Below are 25,108 nucleotides of genomic sequence, written 5' to 3'. Positions count from 1 at the left end.
CGACATGTACATCACAGTATATACATTATTTTTAAGTCAAGAAATACAGTATATACTGTAATTGCGGTAAGTCTGGCACTGATTAAAACAACACGTTTCGGGTTCACAATTGACATCCGTTCACACGCTTCGGGGAGATATTGTTGTCAATTGTCATTCATAACAAATAACCAAAAATGACCAAAGGTAAGATGTATTCAACCTTTTTGTTTATGCTTTTTTGAGAACTGTAAATGTTCACACGAGAGCAGTTTTGGCTTCAGCCTGCGAATCTCATCCTTGAGGTCGTGGGTTCGATCCCCGGCTGTGCACCAATGGACTTTCTATGTGCGCATTTAACATTCGCTCGAACGGTGAAGGAAAACATCGTAAGGAAACCGGCTTGCCTTAGACGCAAAAGTCGACTTGTGTCAGGCACAGGAGGCTGAACACCTACTTGCCTATTAGATTGACAAATGATCATAAAACAGATCCAGAAATGTGAGACCTAGACCTAAACAGGTTGTAGCGCCACTGATTTATTTTTTCAATGACCACACCTAGCCAGACTAAATCTAAAATTTTATTAATGTGGATTCACTAATTTCGTAGGTGTACAGTGATAGACACATATGAAAATTAAAACGATGAATTCTGTACATTTTAAGAATATAAAAATGTTTACATTTTGAGGAATATATGTAATTTATTAAATATAATTATTTTATGTAGCTCTCTTTTTATCAAACCGTAAACACCATGTGATAAAAAGGGACAATAAGTTTATGTGTATACTGATTTAGATTTTATACACGAGGGTTATAAATATATGACAGTAATAATGTTTATATAAAAGTGAGTAATAACATGTATTTATCAAGTAATAAGTTAAGTATTACGATTTTATTACATTTTTTAACATATATATACTTCTTTTGATTAAAACATCACATGAATTGCGTAAAAAACAATATCTATGTTTCATTTTGAATTTTCAGACATCTCGCTTTGCAACTTCAACTCTATTAGCAACTTCAGTGCTGCACATTTTAAGTATAAATTATAACGCTAAATTATAAAAGCGCTGCAGCGCTTTAAACATAAACAAGTATTCTTCCTCTCATTCCGTCACATTCAGTCTCCAATCATCGATCATCGTTCCGAGTTTCGGGTTCTTTATTCATTATTCAGCAGTCAGCACTCTGCTGTGAGCAGTCGAACAGTGAAGTTGTGTTACACCGCGCAATAAAACGATCGTAAAATAACACGCGAATTTAAGTTTGATAATTAATTAGTGAGAGTGTATTGTGCACTGTTTGGAACGGCTGTTATGTTTGCACCTAAGATGTGCTGATTTAAAAATTTCGGTAAGATTTCTTTTGTTTTACTTATTGTAAGTTGAAGTTTAAATAGCATTTACCCACATAGCAAGTTAAGTTATAAATCGTAGATTTTAATTACAGACATTAAAAAACATAAACTTATGTGACGGACACATTGTAAAGTATAGAAAACTAAACAATTTGACGTAAACGAAAACTTTAAGTTTGTTTAATTGATTAGATTTAATAAAAAATTACTTTTAATAAAATTTACAATATCTTCAAATATGATATATAAATTAATAGTTAAGACATATTTTTGATGTAATTAAAAAATCACGGAATATTTTTTTATGTATTAGGGGCAAACAGGCAGGAGGCTCGCCTGATGTTAAGTGATACCGCCGCCCATGGACACTCCCAATGCCTATATGTACTATAAAATACAGAATTATTGAATTGGTTTTTTATTTGAGCAAGCCGTAGTCACGGATAGAATCATTTAATTAAGTTTTAGTTGTTGAATAATATTATTTCCTCTTCTTAATGTTTAAACATTTATGTTTATATTATATATTACATCTTTCGCTATATGTAATTGTATTTTGTTATTAATATTTTATGTTAGCTGTAGGATTTCGAAGTAAATAAGAATGTATGACCATGCCTTTTTACGGTTGGTGAGCAAGTATGCGTTGGTGATTACTAGAATAGAATAATAACAATCATATTTTTTTATTAGTTTACGAGCACGCTTTCGTGTACTTATGATTATATAGCTTAGTTTATAGCTTATGCATAAAAACAATGGTCAATATAAATATATATAACATACTCTTGTATTACGAGTAATTCTTACTTAACACAAGAAGGTTTTTTGTTTGCACAAGTTTAGTACGGTGAAGGGAGATATCGTGAGGAATTTTGAAAGGCTTAAACTAAAATTTTGTATAATTGGCACAGAACAAGGGGTCTTTCAAAATAATAATAATGCAGCGATTTGTAAATAAAATTATAAGTCAAAAATCATTTAATCATATAGGTAACACAATGTACACTTATGAACGTCAAAAAATAAATGTATATGAAATGCTTCTAACAAAACAGGAGCTTGCATCGTTCATAGACAATATTAGTCTATGCGCGGGAGTTGTCACCTGATTGTGGGGATGAAAACGAAAGACGGGGCCTCATAGCCTAGCGGTCTTATTAAGTGGCAGCTAGGTGAGGGGTACCGGGTTCGAATCCCGGTTTGAGGGCAAGTTTTAATTTAATTTAAATTTGTTCTCGGTCTTTGGAAGGGTTGTGCGGTACCGGGCGAGTGCCTAAACCGTACATGGAGGACACGGTCGAATTTCTAAAGACAAGCACGAATTATAAAAAATCCTATACTTGACGCTGGCTAATGCACAAATCGTGCCAGAGCCATAAAAAAAAACGAAAGCCCCAAACTATAGCGTGTTTCGTGTGATTGTTATTGATATTGACCAACAACATTTATAATATTAACTCGCTATGATACGATATTACAACCGTTTTTTTCAATCACAATAAAGCGCATACCCATTACGTATTTAATCGTATACGTATAGAAGAAAAAAAGATTTTACGTATTCTAAATGCCTATGACTAAGTCTCTAGTGATAAAATTGTTTTGTTGAGCAGGTAGACAGGTAAACAATGAACGGTAAATTAGTTTTACAGTTAAATCTATTCATAAAAACAATATCAGTCCTAAAGTATTCTTAAATTTAAGACAGGTTAAAAGAGCACGAAATAATTCAGACTACAGACTAGACGGATATAGTACTAGGCGCTCATAAAGCTAAGGCAGCTGAAAAGACGTTTTTTAAGAAAGGGCCATTGTTTGAAGAAGTGTCGCAGCCTCTTGCAATTTACTTCAGTCCTTATAACCAAAGAAAGAGCAGTCTCAAGATTGTTCTTTAGATTTTTCTAGAAATTTCGAATGTCTATCATATATGTATGTACTTATACTTAAATGGTCGTTTGTTTTTCTATTTGTTTTATCAATAATTGTATTAGCAGGAGGTGATCATGTGTCGTTTCTTTACCGTACAAGTTTCATCATCGGACGTCGAGGTGATACGGGTGGAATTTCGATATTGTCTTTCCATTATGTGGAACCAGCTGTCCCTAAAGTATTTCCGAACCAATTCCATTTATCGTCCTTCACTAAAAGAGCGTACCAATTCTTAAAAGGCCGCTTGCGAGCCCTCTGTCATTGAGAGTGTCCATGGGCAGCGGTGTCACTTAGGGAGCGTTCAAGTATTACGTCACGCAATTTTTCGAGATTATTGACCCCCCCCCCCCGTGTAGCGCGCCGTAACGTTTTTCTGTACCCAATAGTAAAACGTTTCGTGACCACCCAGTGATTCTTTATAGCTTTAAGATACCATTATGTGCTGTAAACTACTGGAAAGTCGAAAATAATATTAACAATAACATATATTTCAATCCCCGCCCGCATTGTAACGTTTTGCAAAAGGACAAAAAATTCGTTACGTAATACATAAACGCTCCCTTAACATCAGGTGAGCCTATTACCCGTTTGCCTCCTTTTCTATAAAAAGAAGTGTTATAATCATATAAAGAAGTAATTAATAGGTTCAATTACGATTTTATTACATACACAATTTGTGAAACATTAAACCAAGTACAAAGTGACGATTTTTGATTATACAAAAAAGGCATATTTAACAATATTATTACACAATTAAAGGTCACGCAAAGGTTAAACGTTAATCGATTGATTACTTAAAACAAAAGCATAATTTAAACCAGTTTACGGCCTCGTATGCAATCTCCCGTAAGTTGCTGCTCGCCTGGTACAGCAAAAAATTGTTGTCGAATTACTTTAATATTTTTCGATACGGGAAATGACGTTATTAATTTTTTATAACATAATAAACATAAAGGACACGCGAAATGTCTGTTGTTCATAAATTTAAAAATAACATAAGGTGCGTTCAAGTATTACGTAACGAATTTTGGGAGGGGGGGTCTTTTTGTAAAACGTTACGATGCGGGGCGGGGATGGAATTACGCGTTATTGTTAATATTATTTTCTACTAACACCACATAATTGTAACTAAAGAGTCACTAGGTGGTCACCAAACGTTGTACTATACTTGGGTACTGAAAAACGTTACGGCGAGTTACATGGGGGGGGGGGGGGTCAGTAATCTTCAAAAATTGCGTTACGTGATACTTGAACGCTCCCATATACAATATATTAATTTATACATTTACGGCTAGTCATTATTATTAATTACACATATAAAAAACAACCCAAAAAAAGAACAAATTAAACAATAACTGACCTTAAAATATAATAAAATAACTAAAATAAATATTAAAATATTAAAAGTTGAAGTATTACGTAAGCAGATTTACTGCAATTTATCCCCCCTCCCTCCTCTTGTCAGCAAAAGTAAGAAAAGCTCTCAAAATAGTACATAAACGTATTAATTTTTGTAGGAATCCTCGAAAATGCATTTCGTTTTCAAGCATAGACAATGTGTGGATAATATGTGTAATAAATAATAGTTTAAAAAAACTAGAACACACGCTTTTAAAGCACATCAAACTAAAAAGTGAAAAATAATTCCTAATTTAGGCTGAAAATGAAAAAAGAGAAAAAAGCGTGGGTTGCTTGATAGACGAATAATATGGCACAGAGCGCCCCACGCTTTTTCACAATAATACCAGTATTTTTTGTTCATTACCATTTTCAGCCTAAATTAGGAATTATTTTTCACTTTTTAGTTTGATGTGCTTTAAAAGTGTGTTCTATTTTTTTTGAACTATTATTTATTTTTGATTTTTTAGTTAAATTTTTTTTATTTTTTTCATTTTTTTTCGGATTATTGCATTGTCATCGATCTTTGACAGGTGCGCAAAGTTTGAATTAAATCTGTCCGTTAAAAGTGAGTCAAAATCGAGTCCGAAGGAGTCGGTTACATACATACATACAGGTGAAGCTAATATAAAGCGTGTAAAAAAGAAAGAAATACTGTTGACGTAACTTGAACGGCCCTTAGCTGAAATTATTACTAAACAGCCATTGGTCAAGTATAAAAAAAACATTTTTATCAGTAAACTGTAATGGTATTTTCCAATGTCATTAAAATTCTGTAATCTATGATCGCAATTCAATTACTGTATTGAAGAAAGTTATATCGCACCGCGAGCAAGCATAGATTAATATTTTTCTAGTCTGTAGTTTTTGGTGCATATGGAGTCAATGAAGGCAGACACTAATTTATCTTGTACGCAATTAAGTGAAGGAAAATGCCAAAAATAACTTTCTTGGTTGAACTTGTATTGAAAGATACAGCTAATAAGGATATTTTTTAAGTTTTATTCAAATAAGACAAGAGATCATTTAAATGTTCTTAGTTAAGACGACTCATTGGTCTAGTGGTTAGTACTTCTGACTGCGAAACCATGGGTCCCGGGTTCGATCCCCGGCTGAGACGAACATCGATGTGATGAGCATTTGGTGTTGTGCTTAGGTCTTGGGTGTTCAAATATGTATTTATATGTCTATCTATCTATAATATGTATGTATATCCGTTGCCTAGTACCCATAACACAAGCATCACCAGCTTAGCATGGTCAATTGGTGTGAATTGTCTTAAAAAAAAAAAGACCTAGTTGATATGTGTTTGCTCGTTTTACTTTTACCTACAGTACTTTATACAAACATTATGATATTATTATTTTTTAATTTTTCAATAGCTTCGAAGGGTGAAAACTACAAACAAATAAATAACAGAAATACAATAACTAAACTTAAAATAATAACTAAAATTTATTATTAAAAGGAGTCCCTTTAGGCAAGGTTCCGAAGATACAGGCAGCGTTCCCCCTTTGAATAGCTAGACTTATTCTTTTTCCGAGGTAGCTGCCAGATCTTCGGTCTCCTGTGATGTCGACAAATATATATTACTAGTAGACTCGGCCAAGCGTTGCTGTGGCTAAGATTTTTGTTATATTACATAGTAGTCAACTATTCAAGAGAAACGGCAGCTTATGTGAAACGTTGGTATTAATTTTCATAAGGGTAAATACCTAGGTACGAATAAAGAGCCTTTTCTAGCGGTGGTATTTTAATAATTTTTTTTTAATAAAATGACGCATATTGTGACGTAACTATAAAGGATAGAGACATGCTGTCGCGACATTTTTTATACATAGTGATGTGTTGTAATACATCATTTTGTTCTATCATTAATAGTCTTCACAGTGCACGCGATTGAAGGAAGTTTTTGTTTATTTTTTTACACCTTGGGTTAGATTATTCAAGTTTTAGTAAGCATCCCTATTTTTTTTCAAAACGAAGGTTAGCCTATGTCACTCGGGAATAGTGTAGCTTGCCAACGGTGAAAGAATTTTTGAAATCGGTCCAGTAGTTTCGGAGCCTATTCATTTCAAACAAACAAAAAATCAAATCTTTCCTCTTTATAATATTAGTATAGATTTGTAAAATATATTAAGACAATATATATTACAAATAAAGTGAATAATTTTCCAATTAAACAAGAGTTATTGAAAACTAATACATATAATTTTCAAGCGCATAGCCTTTTATGGCTGAATGTTTTAATATAAGCTGCATATATTTGAAATTGATTTATTGAATTAGTGAGGAGGGCCGGCTAGATTTATTATTCTGAATACGAGACCTAAAATGGTAGTCGATTTACTTGGTTATTTTTAGCCGTGATGGTTGCAAATACTTAGTTATGAATAAGCATAACCGGCAGGACCTCCTTGGGCTTGCGATAAAATTACTTTTCGACAATCATGACGCAATAACTGTATGGGAATGACAGTAGCTCACGTGACCAGGTCATACCTGTCGTAAAATGAGTTTGTCTTCATCTGTGTGCCCCTGTATGTGCCAATTTCCTAACCTACTGTCCTTTGCCCCATCTGGGGCAGAGGGCGTCCACAGAGTCTCCTTCGCGTTCGGTCTTGAGCCACGTATTTCACCTCGCTCCAAGTCTTTCCGGCTCTCTTTGCCCCATCTGCTACAGTAGGCTGGTTTGCTTGGGAAGCTTCCGCTTTTCTTGCGGGTTCCAGTCAAGCGCTTGCTGGGAGATATAATTGGAATCTCTTCGGAGTGTATGGCCTATCTATTTCCACCTGATCTATATTTTATATTTTTTAAAGACAATTCACACCAATTGACCGAGTCCCATGCTAAGCTGGTGATGCTTGTGTTATGGGTACTAGGCAACGGATATACATACATATTATAGATGGAGATATAAATACATATTTAAACACCCAAGACCTTAGCACAACACCAAATGCTTATCACATCGATGTTCGTCTCAGCCGGGGATCGAATCCGGGACCCATGGATCCGCAGTCAGGGGTAGTAACCACTAGACCAATGAGTCGTCAAAGAAAAAAGTAAAAGATCTGCTGGCTAAACGGGATGTCTCGGTCGTATTTTTGGGAAATTGCGCAATTCAGTGTCGCTTTTTGACGGGCCCGTTTGCTTTGACTTTTGACAGCAGGAAAGATACACGATGACGTATGTCATTTTGAGTTTTACATTGTCAACTGTCAAGTGCAAATAGCGGACTTTATAATATATTTGGAAATATTAACATGTTTGAATGTGTTTCGGAAGCGGGCGGTTATCGTAATTACTATTTGTATGATATGACCTTGGGCGTGGGAATTTTATATTTATCGTGCTATATCATAGTTTTTAATTGGATATATGTAGTGGGACTACTTGATTCATAGACTAATTGGCCACGCACGACCCTGCGATTCTGTAACTCACTTTTCGAACTCACACAGCGGTTTTCGCATCGGCGGTCGCTCTCAAATTAGTCGTGAAGCAGTCATTTTATGATTTGGCATTCTGATAAACAATAAACTACAAGCTCTCACCTTTTCAGAAAGAGAAGAAAAGTGAGTTACAGAATCGCAGGGCTGATGCCAAAGTGGCTAGTAGAAGGAGACTTGGCCACAGACGCATGTCTTGGTTGAAAAACCCAAGACAAGGGTTTGGGCAAAGCATCAAGTCAATTCATTGTTTAGAAGAGCGGCATCCAAAATAAAACTAGCCATGATGATCGCCAACCTTCGCTAGGAGATAGCACTAGAGAAGAAGAAGATGCCAACCCCTAATATTGAATAATAGTACATAAACGTATTCATTTTGACAATGACAAAGACAATGTGTGGGTATTATGGGTAAAAAGTAAATAATTACTGTTACGTCCACACCAAATAAGAAAATTAAATACCTACTTATAGTCTATACTAAAATATAGACTACACGAAACTATAATAATGAAATCGATTACAAAGAACAATAGAAATATTTCTATTTCATAATACATATTTATACGTAATCTTACAGCTACACATATACATATTATATAAAAGTACATTTATACATTAGACATTGTAAAACAAAATATACGAATCATAAGTCAATTAAGTACATTAATGTGTAAAAGAAAACTGAAATTGTACATTAAAAAAACTACAAACGAAGAACGAAATTGTTTCTATTACTAAATAGGTCTAAAGCCAAACTAGGTCTTCCCGCTTCTTGAAATATTTCCTCACACCCTCTTTGGTTGGAAAATGTCTACGTTATGTTTTTGTTTACATCAATTGTTTTGTATTTAGCTAAAATCCGAAAAATCGAATCACGCAGATAACATTGTTGTGTCTGAATTGTCTATGGTGTAGACGAAACTATGTATTTATTATTATAATGAACAGAGTCCTTGATATGACTGTCAAATTTGAGGGCCTCATAGCCTAGCGGTCTTATTAAATGGCAGCTAGGTGAGGGGTACCGGGTTCGATTCCCGGTTCGAGGGCAAGTTTTAATTTAATTTAAATTTGTTCTCGGCCTTTGGGACGGTTGTGCGGTACCGGGCGAGTGCCTAAACCGTACATGGAGGACACGGCCGAATTTCGAAGGCAAGCACGAATTATAAAAATCTTATACTTGACGCTGGCTAATGCACAAACCGTGCCACAGCCATTAAAAAAAAAACTGTCAAATTCTTAATGTTAAATAAAATTTATATAGCGCTTGGCTTGTCTTTGTTTTTTTAAGTACAACAAATTGGCCCGCCATGCTTTTAAAACGCACGCTGTATGAATATGAATTACCGAAATTACTGTCTACTACAGGAAATCAATTAATCTGTGGTTCATGAGGTATTTGTGTCTAAAAATAGTTTGTATGCAACATACTGTATGGACAGTGAACTCCTATAGAATGCTCCCACAAGGACTAACATCAAACCCCTAATTATAGTATATTGTTGACAATTATTCTTAACCTAAGAAATTTAAAAAGTTTGGTCCCTGTGGCAGTGTACCTTTAACGCTGGCAGCATTTCAAACTCAAACTCAAACTCAAAATATCTTTATTCAAGTAGGTAACCAAGTACACTTTTGAATAGTCAAGTTAAATTAATCGTAAATTTACATTTACTACCAGTTCGCAAGTCAAGGGCGTAGAGCGGGTAAGAAGAACTGGCAAGAAACTTTCTGCCACTCTTTTTAATCGCCAAGTATTGTCATACAAATTGTTTGAACTGGAGCAATTCAATCCCAAGGATTAGGATCATTTAAGTAGTCCTCAAATTTATAAAAAGCTTTGTTGATTAATTTTCGTTTCACGAGGACTTTGAATTTATTTAGTGATAATTCTCTAATTGCGCTTGGGAGTTTGTTGTAAAAACGAATACAATTTCCATATAAGGAGTGGTTTATCTTTTGGAGCCTGGTTGGTCGTACACTCAAATTAGTTCTTTTCCGCGTATTATACTGGTGAAAATCACCATTTGTTTTAAAATCGTTTATATTTTTTTGGACATACAACAAGGCTTCAAGAATATATTGACCAGATAGTGTCATAATATTTAATTCCTTAAACTTATTCCGTACCGACTCCCTCGGAGAAACACAACAAATACCCCGAACAGCCCGCTTCTGCAGCACAAATATGGATTGAACCTCTGCAGCAGCACCCCACAATAAAATGCCGTACGACATAACGCTATGAAAGTAGCTATGATACACAATTTTAGCCGTGTCCTCATCAGTAAACTGTCGGATTTTCTTTACTGCATATGCTGCAGAGCTCAGCCTATTCGAAAGAGTCTCTATGTGTGGGCCCCATTGGAGTTTACTATCTATTGTTATGCCTAGAAAAACAGTTTTGTCAACAAAGTTTAGTTCACTGTCCTTAATTTTCAGGTTACCAATATCTCGCTTTACGCTAGTAGTTGTAAATCTAATACATTTTGTTTTATTCTCATTAAGCAATAAGTTATTTACATTAAACCAGTTAACTATACGAGAGATAGAATTGTTTACATCGTCCAATAATACGTTATTCCTATTCACTTTAAATAGAAGTGAAGTGTCATCAGCAAACAATACCATCTCATGAACTTCGTTGACAAAGAATGGGAGGTCATTTATGTAAATCAGAAATAAGAAAGGCCCGAGAATCGATCCTTGGGGGACGCCCATTGATACCTGCGAACCCGGAGAGGTGACTCCATTGACATGAACTCTCTGGATCCTTCCCTTTAAATATGAATTCATCAGGCTGGAAGCTTTGCCATCAACGCCATAGTGTTGAAGCTTTCCAACGAGTATATCAGGATGAACACAGTCAAAGGCCTTTGACAGGTCACAAAAGACGCCGACTCCATCATATGATTCTTCCCAGGCGTTAAATATGTCCGAAATCAACTTCACACCGGTGTAATCTTACTTAAATTATTATTTCCTCGCTGTATTGCGATACTTATTCGTTGAGCCAGGAAAGCACCAGCTCTGGGGTCTTTAATAAGCGCCTGTGCACTTAAACCCCACGGCCCAAAAGTTCTTGGGCTCATTGGGCAAAGGGCTCATATTGGCTTCAAGTGTGCGATTATTGTTTACGCTTCTAATTATTTACTTATATATATATAAGTAACTTAACTAATGTTAGGTCACATGACTAACGCTTGGAGTTTTATATCTGATCTAGTTTGTTGGCTGGGTTAGACTTAATAAAAATTTTATAGATTTTTTTTTATTTGGACCACAAAATACTAACACATAATATATTGGGACACGACCAGAGAAATAAAGTAAAGTGGATAATCGTGCGTATTTAAAAAATCTTGTACGTGGGTAACACTGAAAATGTTTAGAACTGGCCAGTTAGAAACATTGCTAATGAAAACTTTTTTGAATTTCAATTTTAGAACTCTTTGGTAATTTATAAATGTAGTATATTGCATTCATTTGTCATTTGTTTTTGTGAATTGGCGGCAAATCTAAAACTCTTGTTACACGTGAAAATTAACCTAACGCGAGAAAATTTTCGGTCAATGATTTATTATGACTTTCGTAGTGGGCTTACTCAACAACAAAGCTATGATAGGCTGCGATTAGCATTTCTCAATGAAGCCCCATCTCGGAGCTTCAGAGGAGTTGTTCGGATTAATACCTGCAGCTGAGTTTCAGCATCGGACGTCGAAGAACACGTAATTCCACCTGTATCACCTCGACGTCCTTCCGACAACTTAGCGTTATTTTAGGCAGTTTTTGCCGCCACCACTATGTGGAACCAGCTGCCCACTAAAGTATTATCGAACCAATTCGATTTCAAGAAAAGAGCGTACAAGAGCGTGGCAATGTGTGTGTCTATACTCTATGGGCGGTATCTCTTAACATCAGGTGAACCTATATGTTTGTTAGATAAAAAAAACTTATTAGCAATCTGTATAAAATCAATATTGATAAAAAATATTGTTATGCATTTTGGAGTCAGTTAAATTATTATTATTAAAGTTTTAAGGAAATTATATAATTTGCGTATTTACGTGTTAAGGTCAAAGCAAACATGGAGCGCGGTGAATACTATAAAACACATCCTTGAACTTAAATTGCAATTCAGTCGCCGTCAATTATTTTTACGATTTAATATAAAAAAAGGGTGCGTGTACTAATATGTACGCGCGTAAGAAGTTATACTTCTTTGGCATTATTAAAAATAGTTTTTGATTGCATGCAAATAATTAATTACAATTAAATAATCAAAGACTGGAAAAGGAGTCATTATAGTCAATAAAGTTCAGTTTACATTTAAAAATTAAATAAATAAATATTTATTATTATTCTCTTTCATTGAGTGAAACATAAATTCAATTATTATTCGAATGTTGTTTTTAAATTATGTCCAATGCCGTAGCATCTTCCGTGGGCAACTTCATTCTGATAATTTTGTGTCACGGTGCGCGCGCATCGTAAAATTTCACTCTCATCAATTTTTCATAACGCGCCTAAAGAAGTATAACTTCAAAAATCAGTGGCGCTACAACCTCTTTAGGTCTTAGGCTCAGATTTCTGAATCTGTTCCATGTCAATCTAATAGGTAAGTGACCAGCCACAGGGACCAAACTTTTTAAATTTGATTTAATTTTTATTATTACTATGAAATTGTTAAGAATATTGTTACTACTGTATATTTGTTGAGCAGTGTTGGCCTAGTGGCTTCAGCGTGCGACTCTCCTGAGGTTGTAGGTTCGATCCCCGGCTGTGCACCAATGGACTTTCTATGTGCGCATTTAACATTTGCTCGAACGGTGAAGGAAAACATCGTGAGGAAACCGACATTTCTTAGACCCAAAAAGTCGACGGCGTGTCTGCGTGGCGAGGGCGTGTCAGACACAGGAGGCCTACCTACTTGCCTATTAGATTTAAAAATGATCATGAAACAGATTCAGAAATCTGAGGCTAAGACCTAAAGAGGTTGTAGCGCCACTGATGTATGTATGTATGTATATTTGTGTTAGAAACAAATAATTCTCTTTTAAATATATCCATTCAAGTATTACGTAAGCAGATTTACTGCAATTTATCCCCCCCCCCCCCTCTCTTGTCAGCAATAGGCAAAGCTCTCAAAAATAATAGTACATAAACGTATTAAAGTTTTTGTAGGAATCCTCGAAAATGCATTTCGTTTTCAAGCATAGACAATGTGGGTAATATGTGTAAAAAAGTTAAACTAGCGAACTGTGGAATCGACTCCCGGTGGGGGTCTTCCCTCAGAGATACGACCTCCAAATGTTTAAAAAGCGAGTCTACTCCAAAGGCCGGCAACGCACCCACTAAAAATGGGTGTCTATGGGCTGCGTAGACTGCCCTTTTTGGTCGTCCCGCAAGCTCGTTTGCCCCCTTTTATATAAAAAAAAATTGTGCGTGTACTTATGTACGCGCGTAAGAAGTTATACTTCTTTGGCTTTCTTTATTTTTTTAAAATATTAAATAATTAATAATAAATATTTAGCGTTAATAATTTAACAATATTTACTTAATATTTAGTATATTATTCAATTATTAATTAATGTTAATAATAGTTATTATTTATTATTTTATTATATTACTAGCTGACCTGGCTAACTTAATCGTTCCGCCCTACAACCTTATAATATCGTTGTTACTTTAATTTAACTTATTTTAGGATTTCATTAATGTTAAGTATTACATTAATACAACTCTTTTGCTAATACAGAAATGTTTTATTGCTTGCCATTGCGAAAGAAGAATGGCAGATTAGGCATCTTCTCTCTAGCGTCAATATGGCGATACTGCATGTTAAGCACTTTCTGATATCCAACATCTTTTGATCAGGATCAAAGCATGGTTATGCATCTCCTCATTCACCTCAAGATCGGAATTTCTTGAACTGACACGAATTCGACGTAAAATGATGCGTAGTTTTGTCAACAGATGGCACCATATGGTTTTTGCATTCGTAAAATTAATTAATTAATTTATTGTTATTCGATAACTTATCCGACATTTTATTGCTTATTCTGCTATTCGGGACAAAAACAAATCCAACAAATCAAAAACCATGGCAATCGGTCCAGCCGTTCTCGAGTTATAAGTGTTGTAACAAACACGACTTTCTTTTATATATATAGATTAATTAAATTTAATAACTAGGTATGTTTCATAACCTTTTTAACTAAGTAACAATAGGTCTTTGTGAAAAAGCATTGCTAAATTTCTTTGAAAAAATAATTAAAACTCCTTTATTTGTTTAAAAGGTACTACAAATGTCATTATGATCTTTCAAAATTCTTGGCATAGCTGCTAACGTCACGCATATTCTATTTCTTTTTACTTGTAGATTGTCTTATTCCCATCTCGCTTGCGCACGCTCGGCGCCCATACTGATAATTTTGTGTCACGGTGCGCGCGTATCGTATAATTTCACTCTCATAAATTTTTCATAACGCGCCTAAAGAAGTGTAACTTCAAAAAATAAAAAATAAAATTTACTGTTGACGTAATCACCAAATTAGAAAATCAAAGGACCCCCCCACTCCATAGTGCTTACGTGATACTTACAATTTTTTATATGTATTTTAAAAGTGTTTTTAATTGTTCCAGGTAACCTTGTTATTTCATAATAGAAAACCAATTAAAACTTTACCAAATTAACACGAATCAGTTATGGTTTAGCAACTAGCCTTGGTACACACGAAAGAAAGGTAAGTTTTTAAATTACATGTAAAAGGTAATTAACTATTACATAAGAGTACTGTTTTAAACTCATATCGAACGAGAGACTAATTTTTTTGTTACTCAACTAAACTAGACTTTTTTGAATAAGTATCGCAATACAGCCAGAAAATTCCAGCTTTAAAAGTCCAAAACCATTTTTAGAATTGGATACTAAAGACCGGCAACGCACTTGCGAGACTTCTGGCAATGTGAGTGTCCATGGGCGGCGGCATCAGATGAGCCTCCTGCCCGTTTGCCTCGTGACATAAACGTGCGTGCGTACAAAGTACACATGTCAGAAGTGAAACTTCTTTGAAAAACTAATTTTTAAGTCTTCTTCATATTTATACAAATCTACAACCTTAGATTTCCGAGACTTAGAGGGAGGAAACAGGAAGATATGTTAGGAATTTAATTAATTTTTTTTTAAATTTATTTGTTCGATTATAAAAACACGTGGCATTTTAATTTACAATTCGTCATTTGAGATTTCAATAAATTATTTTGCATAAAATATAAAACACTAATATTTAATACATAAATTTTAATAATATAATTTCTATAAGGTAATTCCCTTATTGCTATTTAAGCAACGAAACCAGCAATGTTAGTTTGTTATTTTATATTTTTACATGAATTACAATCTATCTTATAATTATGGCTACTAAATAATATTATGTTGACTTAATTTTCTTCAATACTGGTGAATAACTTTAAGGTAATATTCATTAACAGTCTGTAATATTTTGACACTATTGTCGTGTGTGATATCGTACTTATTCACCACACTAGGTTTATCAAAATGTTTAGTTCTCTTTAGTACAATATAGTAAAAGGAATTCACGCAAAATAATACGATTTTAGATGACTCGTTCCGCAAATTTGTCGTCACGCGTGAGTCCTTGACATAACAAAGGGCCCCCTAAGTTAACCCTAGGGTGTACTATACTGATACCTATAGTAAAACAAACGTATTTTCTGTTTTACGCGTGTTTGAAGTTATAAATTATGAGAATAAATTTTAAAGTCAACATTTTAGTTTTTTTCTATTGTTAGTATCGTTTTTTCTACAAACGTAGAATAAAATTTTTGAAAAGATTTTTATCTTGTTACGCCAAAGAAGTATAACTTCTGTATAAAATAAGTACACACACTTTATACATCGCGATAATGTAGTAAATCACTGCGATGACGTCATAAGTTAAAACGCGCTATCGAAGTAATTCCTGCTAAGCATATATACCTACGATTTCTCGATCTTTGCCACTTGGCCTTCGGGCCAGTCACTCAGTGGTTAGGTTAGGTAAGAGATCCTTCTATTATCCTTACCAAGTGGAGATCTCAGATCACTGGTCTCTGCCTACCCCTTCTGAAGAAGGCGTGTAAACAAATTTGTTATTAATTCTATTTTGATGATGGGATTTTGCAATTTGCATAATGCTTTTCTCTGGAATTCTTCCATCTCAGTAGTCAGTACCTGTGGGAATTAATATTATTACCTTGGCTTCGAGAATGTGAGTGCGTGCTCCTGTTTCACCATGCCTTCTGATAGAGGACAAATTTTGTTTTAATTTATTCTATTATTATTAACTATTAATTACTTAAGAAGTTATGTGGAACGTATGTAATGGTTGCCTTACAACCATTGTGTAAAACAAAAAGCTTGGCGATTAAAAGAGTGGCGGAGGCCGGAGAGTTTAATGCCAGTTCTTCTCTTCTATTCTACGCCCTTGATTTGAGAAGTTAAATGTAAAATAAGAAGCATTTAATATGTCTTCTTTGACGTTCATAAGTGTACATTGTGTTACTTACCTATATTATTTTTCTATTGGACAATTCACACCAATTGACCTAGTCCCATGCTAAGCTGGTGAAGCTTGTGTTATGGGTACTAGGCAACGGATATACATACATATTATAGATAGATAGACATATAAATACATATTTAAACACCCAAAACCTAAGCACAACACCAAATGCTCATCACATCGATGTTTGTCTTAGCCGGAGATCGAACCCGGGACCCATGGATTCGCAGTCAGGGATACTAACCACTAGACCGTCAATATGAATAAATGATTTTGACATACAAAGTTTTGAGTAGCGTTGATTAAAATGTTTTATTAAAAAATATATCCCCACGTAGACGAAGGTTGACAATTGTAGAAGGGGTAACAGCGAAGGGGAGATTGAGAGGCCCGCATCCTTTTTAAAAATATAATTAATTGTTAGACGCTTTTATTAATATAGCCTTGATTGATAAAGGATAGGACTTGTAGGCATACCCCCGTGTCCACATTTCACAACCACTGGTGACCAACCAGAGTAGTCTTCAAGAACTCGTTGTCTTTGTACCTAGGGGATATGTGACGTAGGTCAAGGTTGTTTGCGATACCAAGGGTCAGATCCAGTCTGTTGCACAAACTAATATTTCAGAAATTCTCTTTACGAATTTTTAAAATTAAAATGTAATTTCTATAAGGTAATTCGCCCTTCTCACTCTCTCTCAATCGGTCTCAATCGCTTACTCCCTTTTCTTCGACAAAAACGCTGCACATCTTCGTGACGTTTTCGTAAAAATTTGCCGTCATGCGCCTAAAGAAGTTTCACTTCAAAGACTGCATTATTTAGAAGTCAAATCATAAACTAGGCAACGTTTTTGTAACGAATCTATTTTTATACGGCGTCACAGATTACTTAAAAAACGTTTTCTATTTTTAAAATTTTACGGCCAGGCTTAACGTTCTGTGTAATACCAAAAACAGTAGACACTAGTCCTTGTCTTTGACAAGAACAATTTTATATAATTACTAGCTGAACCGGCAAATGTTTGTTTTGCCATGTATATCATTTATAATAAAAAAATAGGGGTTGATCGTAGAGGGTTGAAAATTAGGGGTTGTATGTATTTTTAATGCTGTATCTTAAAAATTTAAAACAGAAAAAAATATCTAAAATTAAGAAAAAAATTAGGGGCGGACTGCCCTTAACATTTAGGGGGATAAAAAATAGATGTTGTCTGATTCTCAGTTATACCTAATATGCACACAAAATTTCATGAGAATCGGTCAAGCCGTTTCGGAGGAGTTTAACCACAAACACCGCGACACGAGAATTTTATATATTAGATAGAGATAATAACGTCTCTTAATCTACTAGCCTATATGAAACCGACCCAAAGCGTTGCAGAAGAGTAAGTAAAATAAAATGTAACATTTCTATTTATCACCTGATCTAAAAGGAAGCCACAACAGGAAGTTGCGTTGACGTGTGACGGACCGAATATAAACATGACAGCTTCTTTGGAATGACACGAAATAGATTGGTCGAATTTTAAGCTACCTGCCCTGCGATTCTGTAACTCACTTCACGATCTCACACAGCGGTTTTCGCATCGGCGGTCGCTCTCAAATCAGTCGTGAAGCAGTCATTTTATGATTTGGCATTCTGATAAACAATAAACTATTAGCCTTTTCAGAATGCCAAATCATAAAATGACTGCATCACGACTGATTTGAGAGCGACCGCCGATGCGAAAACCGCTGTGTGAGTTCGAAAAGTGAGTTACAGAATCGCAGGGCTGCACAAATCGATTTGGACTTATATTGTCAGGGTGAGATTCAGAGAGAGATAACACGAACTGTGACTTCGGTATTTATTTATTTATTTAGTTATGAAGCTTACGACATCACACACAGTCCTAAATTTACTAATTATTTTACTAAATCTTACATCTAAAATGTGTGACAATTAATGCAAGCATAAGTTTCTCAAAAAAAAACAATCAAATAGAAATTAAAAAAAAATACAACTAAAACACACACGACAAAAACACACATTAAAATAAAATAATTTTTTAACCAAACATAAAATAAAATTTTCAACAAAGGTATGACAAAATGCAATCATATTTTGACATAAGGTAATCTTACTTAGTGCTAAGAGTGAGATTCAGATAGAGAGAGCGCGAACTGTATGGTATGTCAAAATGCGTTATTGACATTCGATAACACTCATTTTTTTTAATGAAGTGACAATGAGAAAATGTAAAAAGTCCCCCATGACGCGGGGACTGTCGGGCTGGGTCTCCACTCATAGTTCTGTGCTATTCAGAGGGTTAGCGATACCCTATCCACTAAAACACCCTCCACACGCCCTTAAGAGGGGCCCTTAGGGGGCAACCCTTATCCGACATACCTCAATCAAGACCTGCGGTTCCAGACTTCTCGAGAGTGAGAACCCTGAACTAATGATCAGTCTACGGTCAACCCCAGACCTCTCCCTCCATAACACTCAATTTTTTTTTAAATTACGTGTGGCAGACGGCAGGAGGCTCATCTGATGTTAAGTGATACCGCCGCCCATAGACACTCGCATTGTCAGAAGGCAAGCAAGCGCGCTGCCGGCCTTTTAAGAATTGGTATGCTCTTTTCTTGAAGGACTCTAAGGGTGAGATCTATAGTGCGCACTTGGACTTTGCTCAGACTTTACTTACGAAAAACACTAAGGTTAAACTATGATTTAGTATATTTATAGACATTTTAACGGTGAGATTAAGCTAAGCTCAAGCTAAGACAGAAATTGATGTTTCATTTCATGCAATACCTTCTTTATTATCCTTTAAAAAAGTAAAGAATGGTTATAGTTAAGTCTGAGCAAAGTCTAAGTGCGCTCTATAGATCTCACCCTAAGTCGAATTGGTTCGGAAATACTTCAGTGGGCAGCTGGTTCCACATAGTGGTGGTGCACGATATATGCGGATTCTATACCTCTTTAAATCTACAGTTCAGAATATTTTTTTTGAATTAGTTCTACTAATTATAGCCCTGTCCCTTTCTATCACAGTATGAACACAATTTGTTAGAAAGAGACGAATGTAAACAAAAACTTATTTCGTCGAATACGAAAAGTTTTGCATACGTAGCCTTCCGGTTCCGAGCTTTTATGAATTTGGTTTACGAGTGTTATTTGAGTGAGCTTATTATTCTAAAGCTCGGTTGAATACAAAGCCATAAAGGCGTAAGCTTTTCCGTATATGTATTTCGAGTATCGTGATTTAGGTTTTGTTATGACTACCTAAAAAAAACACGTCAATGTAATCCTACCGATTTAAATAAAGCTTTCTGTCTCTTTTCACCACAGCCTAATTACAATTTGACAGAAATAGACAGACGTACTTTACTTAAGATATTAACCAAAATCACGTAAATTTAATTTTATGCTCAATTCAAGCATCACATACTTAGATAAAACACATACTTGAATCCCTAGTTAGCAATTAGACCGCCCGTTGCATCCCTTATAATTTTTATGGATTATGTTGTTTGTGTTTTTTTTAATGCAATGAAGTGTAAATAAATAAATATGTATTTTTTAATTTGATTAAAATTATTAATTTCACGCTTTTCCTTTCTTTTAAAATACCATGTTACTTAAGAAGAGTTTATAGTTTTTGGCCATTCTTTCGATTGGCATCATAAAAGTAGGGGTGTTATTTTTTTACATTTAAGTCGGTTCGATTCCCAGACGAGGCAAATAATTTTTAGAAAATCTATGAATGCGGAATTACTAACTTTTAAAAATATCTGTCTTCTTTCAGTAAAATACCCTATCTACGAAATTTAAGGTACTTTACCTTCATGTCCCATAACTTTGGGACGCCCTGTATATATGTAACAAAAACAAAATACAATTGTATTAATGGTATATTACAGGAATTTTGTACAAGTTTATAAAATTATGTTTATTTGTATAAAACCGTGACTAAGCACACAAGTGCAAAATTGTTCTAATTGAACAATTGTTTAAATAAAACGAACAATTGGCACATTAAGTGGATTGTTATTGTAAAAATTATTATGAGTCATTACGAATGGTCGCGTCAAATTAACTGACTATCAAAAATAGCCTAAGAGGATCTTCATGTTTTATGGGGCAAGAGAAGAAACTTACGCCCGAACCAAATAATTAATCCACAATCTCAGATTAAAAACCATCTGAGATCGGCGTTAGTAGTCCAACAACTCTTAAAAGGCCGGCAACGCACTTGCGAGCCCTCTAGCAATGTGAGTGTCTACGGACGGCGGTATCTAGTAACTGTTACGGTGTTTAAGGGAATGGTTCGTTCTCTTTTTGAAGGTTTCTAACGTCCGAACCCAATAACCTATCTCAATCCATAATCCACCATCTGAGATAGTAAACTTAATCCAAATGTTGAAACAAGTGTGCCAATAACCAATCGACGGATTGTGATAGCCAACTGTCTCTGGATAGACCTTTGTATGAAAATGACAGTTGACGAAAGCTCAATTTCAACAGTTAACTATTTTAACAGATTTTAACTTACACCAGTTTTTTTAAATGTTTAAAAAAACTGTTTGTTGTTTAACATACACATGTATATTTGAATGTTATTTGTACAGTTTTATTAACTTTATTTGGTTTACATTGATTATCAAATATGAGTGAAAACTCGGTAAAATGGAAGACAAAGAGCATTTTATCCGTCGCTAAAAATGGATCGTCTTCGTAGGGTTTGGTTATTGGGATGCAGATAGGAGATCGATCGACTGTCACGGTCTGATCTAAGATTGTTTTCAATCTGAGATTGTGAATTGATTATTGGGTTCGGGCGTAAGTCAAATTTGAAAATACTGGTAGCTGATTTTACAATGAAGAGTGACGATCGGCACAAGGGTTTAACATAAATCCAGTGTGGTTTTTGCTGCACACTACATCGAAAGGGGTGAGCTTGGCCCATTCGGGGCATGCCCCCTCCGGGTGGTGTTTCCGTTAGCGCCCTGCTGATACAAAGCGGTGCGGTCGCGACCTATACTCAGCTGGGGCAGTCTGCTGCAGGGGAAGAAGATGAAGGCATGGACTCTACACGCTGCCCGCAGCCGAGAATGTCAATATTAACATCTAATCTCAAACACTTATATACATCTAATATATAAAATTCTCGTGTCACAGTTTTCGTTGCCATACTCCTCAGAAACGGCTCGACCGATTCTCATGAAATTTTGTGTGCTTATTGGGTATGTCTGAGAATCGGACAACATCTATTTTTCATCCCCCTAAATGTTAGGGGTAGTCCACCCCTAAATTTTTTATATTATTTTTTAGACAAAATTTTTAATTTCTATTTTTTTATGATACAACATACAAAAATACATACAATCCTCAATTTTCACCCTGCTACGATCAACCCCTACTTTTTATTATAGTAGATAGTTATTTTTATTGAACTAAAAAAATATTCCCTAGAAATAATATACATGACAAAACAACGTTTGCCGGGTCAGCTAGTATACGTATAACATCGTTTTGTTATCGCGTTCTTCACACGCACAACGCCATCTGTTGTTTAATAAATAAATGAAATGATAAATTTAGACATCTGTGCATTGTAATGCTGTTTGCACAGATTACATAACAAACAAACGTAAGACAATAGCTTAGCTTGTAATTATATTACTTGTTTGTTTTAACTTTTAGTGCTTCGAGTTAATCAGATTTCATGATTTTAATATAATAATAATAAAACCCGTTTTATTTCCAATCATGACAATAATACAAATTATAATACACAGATTATTTTACATTTTTAAACATTTTTTTTCTTTTGTTTGTTATCCTAGCTACCTTCAGTACCGTCGATCGGAACCCCTTTACGGGTAAAATCCTCCTCCAGCCTTTTCCAACTGACTCTGTCTATGGCTCTCTTTCTCCATTCGTTTCCTGCTACCGCTTCTATTTCTTCTATCCACCTTTTTTTTGGGCGACCTCTTCTCCTTCTTCCTCTTGATCCTTTCCGGCAACGCACATGCGAGTCTTCCAGCAGTATGAGTGTCCACGTAAGCATCACTTAACATTAGGTGAGCCTCCTGCCCGTTTGCCTCTTGTTATATCTTAAAAGGCCGGCAACACACATGCGAGTCTTCCAGCGGTGTGCGTGTTCATGTGAGCATCCCTTAACATTATGTGAGCCTCCTGCCCGTTTGCCCCTTGTTATATCTTAAAAGGTCGGCAACGCACATGCGAGTCTTCCAGTAGTATGAGTGTCCATGTGAGTATCACTTAACAGTAGGTGAGCCTCCTGCCCGTTTGCCCCTTGTTATATCTTAAAAGGTCGGCAACGCACATGCGAGTCTTCCAGCAGTATGAGTGTCCATGTGAGCATTTCTGAAGATTAGGTGGGCCTCCTGCCCTTTTGCCCCTTGTTATATGTTAAAAGGCCGGCAACGCACATGCGAGTCTTCTAGCAGTATGAGTGTCCATGTGAGTATCACTTAACAGTAGGTGAGCCTCCTGCCCGTTTGCCCCCTGTTATATACAAAAAATAGAAGCACACAGACGCACACACACACACACACACACGTTCAGGTTTTCTTAGTTTAAAAGTTTAACAGGTAATGCTAGTATCATATTTAAAATTTGATAATCGATTAAACAAGCATTTCGTGTGAAAAACGCCATATGTACACCGGAGCCGAGATTTCGTTGTTCCAGGAATAACCTCTAATAGAATTCTGGACCACACACAAACATTGATTTAATGTGAGTGGTTGCAGTTTTACGATCCTATTCATCATCAGAGTGAGGCTAAGCGAGGCGTCACTTGCGTGCTTTCGAAACCTACAATTTTTTTTTAAATCCATCTGCAATCATGGCTTTTATCAGAATTTATAAAATAATGGCAATTAGGGAACGCAAATCCAATAATTTTTTTCCGTATTTCGTAAACTGTCAGACTGCAAGTTTTGCCCTTCAAATGAATAATTCTTTTTAACTGTCATATAATTTGCTTAGAAATGTGTCATGTGGGATCTCTCTGTATCTTCTACCGCATTTATCATCGTCAAGGCAGAATACAAAATACCATCCGTATCACCTTGACGTCCGTCGTTCCACAACTGGGCGTTTTTTCTTTCTTTCCATTTTTCGACATCGCTTCTTGATTTCTTGATTCTTGTAGTTTATGTATCCATTTTGAAAGATCGATACACGAATTAAATAACTTCACTTGATAGAAAAAAATCCAAACAGCCAATTTTTCCTTTTATGACGAAAATGTATACAGAAAATCATTTTGAAATTTACATGATACATTTTATAGCAAGCCAAGAATCCATTTAAGAAAAAAAATGATAAAATTACATTAATTTAATGTTTTACATAACTAATTGCTATTACGGCGCGCCTCAGTGCTCCAGCTCTCCACTGCGCCCCGCAGTCCACCCCGAGACACTGACACAGCAATTCGTGGGATAGGGCCTTAAGGCAACTTCTGCCACGCACCACCACTATGTGGAACCAGCTACCTAAGTATGTCCGAACCGATATGTTTTTGGGTCTTATGATGAGAAACACTGGACTACTGTAGCCCTAGGATTCATCTAGATTTAATTTCCCTTTAAATTAAAAACTTCAGAGTTGAATGTAGCAGGATAACATATTCAGAAGGAGCTAAATATATCTTAGATTAATTTCACCATCACTCAGCGTGAAGATCAAAGCTACAGATTTATATAGCCGAATCTTTTAGGATGTGAAAACACTTGCCGTTGACAGACAAAATTATTTTTTTATCCGTTACTGTGTCTATAGATACGAAACATAAATAGAAACATAAACGATGTATTCAAAAAATTGTTATGCTATCACACTATTTATTTACGCCCGAACCCAATAACCTATCTCTATCCATTTTCGACCAATAAATCTTAATCCAAATGTGGTAACAAGTGTACCAATAACCAATCGACGGATTGTAATAGCCATCTGTCGATACAAGCTATCCATGGGAGGTCGGATCGGTGTCTGTGGATAAACCTTTGTATGAAAATGACAGTTGACGAAAGCTCGACTCCAACAATTAATTATTTTAAGAGATTTTAACTAATTAAAAAAACTGTTTGATATGTTTTAAACATACACATGTATATTTTAATGTTATTTGTACGGTTTTATTTACTTTATCTGGTTTACATTGATTATCAAATATGAGTGAAAACTCGGTAAAATGGAACGACAAAGAGCATTTTATCCGTCGAAAAAAATGGATTGTCTTCGTAGGGTTTGGTCATTGGGATGCCGATAGGAGATCGATCGACTGTCACGGTCTGATCTCAGATTGTTTTCAATCTGAGATTTTGGATTAATTATTGGGTTCGGGCGTTTATCACCTTCCCAGAAGTTATGGATCATGACTG

General features: G+C 35.3%; 1 protein-coding gene across 2 annotated transcripts in view; it reads left to right on the top strand.

Moving 5' to 3' along the window:
• Positions 1-1,163: 1,163 nt before the first annotated feature.
• LOC125061838 (GAS2-like protein 3) overlaps positions 1,164-25,108 on the top strand; it is a 104,201-nt gene continuing 80,256 nt past the window's right edge. Inside the window, exons 1-2 of one of the 2 annotated variants that reach the window (XM_047667461.1) lie at positions 1,164-1,346; positions 14,781-14,881. The gene's annotated coding sequence lies outside the window, so the exon portion shown is untranslated. The remainder of the gene's footprint in view (positions 1,347-14,780; positions 14,882-25,108) is intronic. The other variant, XM_047667460.1, reaches the window with a different exon arrangement.

This window comes from Pieris napi, chromosome 24, assembly GCF_905475465.1.
Source record: "Pieris napi chromosome 24, ilPieNapi1.2, whole genome shotgun sequence".
Lineage (NCBI taxonomy): Eukaryota > Metazoa > Arthropoda > Insecta > Lepidoptera > Pieridae > Pieris > Pieris napi.
This window is presented reverse-complemented; position numbering and strand designations above follow the sequence as displayed.